The sequence below is a fragment of the Drosophila pseudoobscura genome, chromosome 4 (assembly GCF_009870125.1).
Source record: "Drosophila pseudoobscura strain MV-25-SWS-2005 chromosome 4, UCI_Dpse_MV25, whole genome shotgun sequence".
In the NCBI taxonomy this organism is placed as follows: Eukaryota; Metazoa; Arthropoda; class Insecta; order Diptera; family Drosophilidae; genus Drosophila; species Drosophila pseudoobscura.
Genome location: NC_046681.1, coordinates 29,578,163 through 29,584,560, shown reverse-complemented (window position 1 = coordinate 29,584,560; position 6,398 = coordinate 29,578,163). Strand labels below are relative to the sequence as shown.

At 47.0% G+C, this 6,398-nt stretch overlaps 1 long non-coding RNA gene across 1 annotated transcript in view; it reads right to left on the bottom strand.

Moving 5' to 3' along the window:
* Positions 1 to 4,210: 4,210 nt before the first annotated feature.
* The window catches only part of LOC26533718 (uncharacterized), a 45,774-nt gene continuing 43,586 nt past the window's right edge, over positions 4,211 to 6,398 (bottom strand). Inside the window, exons 3-4 of the long non-coding RNA XR_001451305.2 lie at positions 4,640 to 4,728; positions 4,211 to 4,556 (exon numbers count right to left, since the gene is read on the bottom strand). This is a non-coding gene — a long non-coding RNA (uncharacterized lncRNA). The remainder of the gene's footprint in view (positions 4,557 to 4,639; positions 4,729 to 6,398) is intronic.

The following is a 6,398-nucleotide window of genomic DNA, read 5'->3' as shown; positions in this document are numbered from 1 at the left end:
TCCAGTTAATTTTCGCTTGACTTTGCTGCTCCGCTCCACCAATCCGCTTCCTTTCTGGCCCGGCCGGATCCTGCTCCTTAGACCCTTCCACGCCTACGACTTTGCTCCGTTTTTGTGTGTTTTTGTGTTTGCTTGAGTAAACTTTGGATCCGCTGCGTGTATCCGTTTTTTGTTTTCCTTCTCTGGCGCTGCCTGAGCGGCAGTGCAAATGTTTTCCTCGCTTCGCTCTCGTCTTTTCTTGGGGCCTTTCAGCATTTTCTTTTTCTTGTCACTGTGCTTTACATTTTTTCGGAGGCTGGGGCTGAGGCTGGGGCTGGGGCTGGGGCTGGGCGGGCCTGTGTCTCTTTGTAAACATTTCATTTTCCATCAAGGTTGCGTTTTTAATTATCTTTCCTTTCTCTGGCTGCTCGATGTGATGGGTTCCTTCGGCTTCTATCTTTTCTTTTCGTTTCGTTACGTTTCTTTTCTTTTTTTTTAGCATATTAGGTTCGGGCTCTTTCTGTCTCTGTTTCTACATCATTTTGTGGGGCCCTCTCCGCTGCACATCCCCGAAACAGTTGCCACGAGTTGATGATGAGCTTTTCACGCATTGTAGGCGCGCGCGGAATAAAAACCCAGCGTCTGATGGTGTGGATGCGGTTCTGGCTGTGGATGCTGCTGTGGATGGGGCCCTGTGGCAAGGGTCGTGTCAGTTTAGCTCCGTTCGGGCCCTGAATGCGAGTGGTTTACTTTGGAGATTAGTTTATCTAAAGTTAATGAGGGTTAAAACTAATAGGCGAATGGCTTAATTTTTAATTATGAGACTTGCTCTTCTTTAGTGGTTTCTTTTCTTCGTTCGTTTTTATCCTCGGCCTCGGTCCCAGCCCCAGTTCCAGCCCCAGTCCCAGTGTCTTTGTCTTTGGGTTCAGCTTGTTTTGATTTCCTTTCCATTTTTGTGGGTGGCAGTTCGCCCATGACGCTTTGCTGGCAGTTAATTTGAACCGCCGTCAGCATAATGGCCTCTCAAAACGGGTCCTTAAACATCAGCTTTAAGCAAAGCCACTTGACTGGAAAGATAATCCCAACGAAGTTGATCGCTGCTTTGGCTTGTCCCTCGGTCATCCGATACACTTTTCTTTATTAGTTTTTCCCGTGAAGTACTCGCGAGCGGAAAGTTTCGAAAATCCGGGAATTCGGGAATGGATTCCATAAATTGTCAACGCCTGTTGTCAAGCTGTCCTGGACACATTTTTCAATTAAATGGCTAAAACCTGAAGTTTCTTTTTCCATTTGTTCTTGTTTACTTTTCAGCTGGCAATTTATTGAACGGCACAGGTTCGAATTACGCTCTTTGGCAAATTTGTGATTTGCTCTCCTGTCGCAGTCCTGTGAAATACGAGCCGAGCTGTCATAACAATCGTACAAGTATATATCGTACACATATGGACTTGATTTTGATGTGGTGTCGGCATTGGTATTGGCTGTAGCAGCTGCGAGGGTATCCACACTCGGTCGGGGGTATATTGGACTCTAGACAAGAAGCAACTCGATGTGGAAACACGTGGGGGTTGGCCTTTTCTTCACGGTATTCTTTGGGATATCTGTGTTCCAAAGATACTAAGATCTAGTCATCAAATTGTCCTCTTTCACTTCCAAATCTATCAAACGTATCCTCTGTATCCTCCCTGTACCTTGCACTGTCGGTGGGGCATCGAACATTCGATCTCCATTGCCTGGGGTGCATCTCTCCCGTGATGTGATATTTATGAGCCCAGAAGAAGGCAATCAGACACAGGCTGCGCTCCAGACAGGGGGCCGGGCCACAATTTATGCGGCAACCCTTGGACCAGGGGCTCTAAATTATTTTTTAATTTCTCCCAGCCCCAGCCCCACCCCTAGCCCCAGCCCAGCCCCCGCCTAGGGAGACTTTCGGCTTGCGTCGGGCCGAGAACAACAAACAACATAATAATCAAGTCAATAAAAAAGTCATAAAAAAATAGAATAGAAAACCAAACCAAACCGAAAATTTCACAAAAGGCCAAGGAGCCGGCCGTTGGGGGCCATGTCCTGTGGCCTAGTCGATTTATCTGTGTGTGCGCGTGTGTCTGTGACTTGTGGCATGACCAGGACACGCCATAGACAAATATCAGACAAGACAGGACAGGACAGCACAGGACAAGACAAGACAAGACAAGGGCGAGCAGAGCAGAGCAGAGCAGAGCAGAGCGCAAACGAAACGAAGAACTTGTAGGAACGATAAAGCAGACAATAAAAACCACGAAGCCTAATAAAAATTACATTTTATTTTATTTCCTGCTCCCAGTGTTTGTCCTGCAACAATTTTAAATAGTCAAAGGCACGCACGTCAACAAGGGGGGACCCGAGGACCAGGCTGAGTCTGTTAGCTGAACAGAGGTCCTTTGGATCCATCCGCTTGCCGGGAGTCTCTAAATTACAGCCAAGATAGCGTGGGCACATCCTCCTTCATTGCCATTCCCCTTCCCATTCACATTCACATTCACATTCACAATCCCATTACCAACACCACCCCCCTTTTCAGCCATGGCCCAGTAAGTAATGACTCCCCCGTGTCCAGGGCTGAAGCACAATTTGTGGACATTTAACTGTTTCTAATAATTATGTAAATGTCCGTCACTTGATGCGGCACTTTTGTGGCATGTCCCCGGGTCCGGGTGCGGGCCGGGTGCTGCTGCTGCCTCCCTCGCGACTTGGTCCATCCATTGTCCGTCCCAGCAATTCCTCTTAGTACAATTATATAGACGCGTCCCGTCCCCTCCCGTCTATGAAGAAGGAATGAGTGCAGAACTCGCGAATAGTGGGGGGAAATTGTCAAATATAATGAGGTTCTGGGGTCATTCCATTGGGAATATCTTAGAAATCTGTGTCTGCAGTTGTAGTATGTTAAATTTCAATTCATTTTCAATGGCAGGATGTTTGTAAAGCTATAAACAACAAGGAATATATAGTATATACATATATTGAAAGACGATATATATTTTGGAAAGCCAATTCTGTACGGAGAATAGGTATATGTATAGGATAGGGAATACTCCAAGACAGCCAATACTCCATCGGAAATAAGAAGATAACAAGTAATATCCCTTACCCGTCCAATGCAATATCCTAAACCGTTCTTAAGCAATATCCTACTACCATAAAGTACTCTTTACTCCGTTTGGGTAATTTGGAGAGTGCAGCAGTATCCCCTGCCCTGCCCTGCCCTGCCCTGCCCTCCTCGGCCAGGCCATTATTTTGGAGAATGCGAGAGTTCAAGTCCTCCCATTTATATGGTCCGCTCCTTGGCCGGCAACAATGGCTCTTGGTCTTGGCTTTGGCTTTTCCTAGTCCCATTCCACTGCAGCGGACCATAAAATTATTATGCAAATACACAGAAGAGTACGGAGGAGGACGGTGGAAGGTGGATGGTGTGGACTGGGAGTGTGCACATATTAGGGCTACAAGCCGTTAATATGCAAATGGCACCGCGACTCATTCATAAAAAGGGATTTTTCCATAGCGTAGCGCAGTCCTTGAATGTCGTCGTCTGGGTCCTGGCAACAGGATGTGGCGGCCATTCATGGCGATCACGACGGGAGTTGCACGGAGTGGAATGCCAGGACAATGGCGGGGCAACTCTCGCATGTGCATAGTTTGTAAGACTAATGAGTGGTTCGAGGCGGAACGGGGAATTAAAAGTGAACATTAACTTTCCCGCCGCCGGAATTCTATGCAAAGGAGCAGAACGGACGCGAAATGTCTTCGGGAAGGTTAAAGATGTACCCACACATATGTATGCACAATTTCGGGAAGTGAGCAGTACTGAGAGCGGGAAGAATAAGTGCTCTGTATCGATTTCCATCCGATTAATACACGTAGTAGCCGTGGAACCATGCAAAAACTCTGAAGATCTCTGCAAAACTAACCTTAAACACACACAGGAACAGGTCCTGTACATTAAGCCATAACCTCGAATCTCTCCTTGAATTAAATAAAATTGCACAAAGCAAAGCACAAAAGAAGGGACAAGCAGAGCAGAGAAGTGCGAAAGTGCGGGAGGAGCGGCAGGAATGGCAGAGGAAGTGCACACAGAGAGCGAACAGTTTCGCCACTCGGCTGTGGCAGAGTAATTTCATAATTATGCAGGCACAAATGCCATTGTGTGACCCCTCCACCCTCCACCCCCCACCCCACACACCCCATAACCCTCGCGTATATACTATATATTCTACGGGTGTGTACAGGGGACAGCGACAGCCTCAAGTGCAGAGGAGAGAAGTGTATAATTATTTGTTGCCTTGTAATTTTTCACTTAATTTCCATGGTCCGGGGCGTGACATCCGTTCTCTGCTGCTCCAAAAGTGTGCAATTATTTTCTCATATTTTTTGCGCCACATCTTTTCCAAGCAAAGCCAAAGAAAGTTATGCATTAACTTGCACAAGTCCGCCAGAAATGCCATTAGAGGGGGACTACTACTCAGAAACGGGTAGAATTTCTGAATTTTGATGCATTTTATTCATGCATATTTCTTGGAACTATTCTAATCACCAGTTTTCACCTAATGAATAAAATAAATTGGATTAAAATCTCCCCAAAAGGAGTTTAATCATGGATCATTTTGATAATTACAGTAGGACTTACATATAGCGAATCTCAAGGGGAATTCGTTGTACGGAAAATTCGTTGTTCCTCGTAGAAATTATTTTTGCAGAATTTAGCATTGAACGGTTCTGGAAATAAATTCGTTATTTAGAAAACTCTGTTAATAATAAATTTTGGGAATATTTTTCTTAATTTAGTGCTCTTCCTCTTTTTCCGTCAGTTTGTTCCCATACTTCAGAAATATGTTCTTTACTCTCCCATAAAATCCCTAAAAAACTGCCGCTAGTACTCGTTTTCCTCGAAATATTTTGCTGAATTTTTCCGCTCATTTCCCGACCAGATTTCGCTGCACAAGAAACACTTAGCGCTAATCATCATATAAATGGTTTGTAAAATATTAGATAAGAGCCATGAGCGCCACAAAAAAACAACTGTTAAATGTTTTGGAATTAAATGCGTGATTTACCCCGTTGCTGGTGCCGTTTCCCTCGGCTCCATTTGTTCCTTCGGGCCCGGCTCGTGCCCGGCTCGTGGCCGGCTCCTGTCTGTCCTCCAGGCTGCTGCTGCTCTTGCTCCTATGGCTTCTGCTGTTCATTCAGCTCCACTTGCTCCTGGTCCTCTTTGCCAACTTCATCCCAAGTGGCTTTCTCTGCTGTGCTCTCTGCTCTCCCGCTCTCCGCTCCTCAGCGGGCGAGCGGCAACGCGATTTTCCATTAAATCCTTGAACAGCTAACGCGCTTAACTCTCCTAACCGACAAACCCCAAGCCCCAAGCCCCAAGCCCCAAGCCCTGCCCCTGCCCCAGCCAAGCCTCGCCCACAACCTCTTGGCGAGAGCAGCAGCCCCAGCAGAGCTTATGCAAAAATTTTGTTTTATAAAATTTTCAAGTCAAGCGCCTAATCCCAACACTTATTCTTATACACTTCAATGTCTTGGAACTAGAAGGGGGGTTGGGGCTGCTGAACAGCAGGAGGTGCTATGGGGGGGTGGTTAGAGGAGTGGAATGGGGGGCTGTCGTCTTGGGGGCAGGGGCATTGAAAAGTTTTTCTTTTCCCAACCAGACAATATTTTATGACAAGTGCTGGGAGCAGGGGGGCGGAGGGGAGAGGCGGTGTGCCCTAAGAGGCGGTGGTGCGTCTTTAGCTTTCCAGTGGGGAGGGGTTGGCGGTTACGATGCGGGGGAGGCGTGGCAACACATTGGCACATTTCGGGATTATGCCACTGAAAAATTCATTCATTTCCTGCTTATTTTTCACGACAAAACGAACCCTGGGCCTGGCCTTGGCCCAGGCCCTGGCCGTGTCCCTTTGTCCCTCTTCCGGCCCATCCCATCCCGGACACAGACCCCAACACTTTGTAATATATAATTAAGATTACAAGCTTTTTGGTTTAAGAATCTGAGACTGCGACTGCGGCTAGGGACCGGGGACTGGAGACCGGAGACCGAGTAGGCACGGGTTTTACGACTCCGGGTGACTGATAACCGAAGGCGAACTGTAGGCGGCCGCAGGAATTTATTCATGACCCGGTCCAGAGCCTTCTCCTCTCGGCTTACGGGCTGGTTTATGTCGGGGCGCGACCTCTCGCAGATTAATTTATGCGCTGCGTAATTATTAAATCAAAAGTATTTATGCCCCAGCACTTCCAGTGACTGTCGCGAGAGAGTGCTGGACGTCAGGGCGATAATAAACATTCAAGAGCTCCATTGCACACTTTGTAGCCAAGATATTCAGTGGTAAAATCATTTTAATATATATCTGAGATGTTTATGGCCCGCACTTTGCTGCCGAGCACCGACA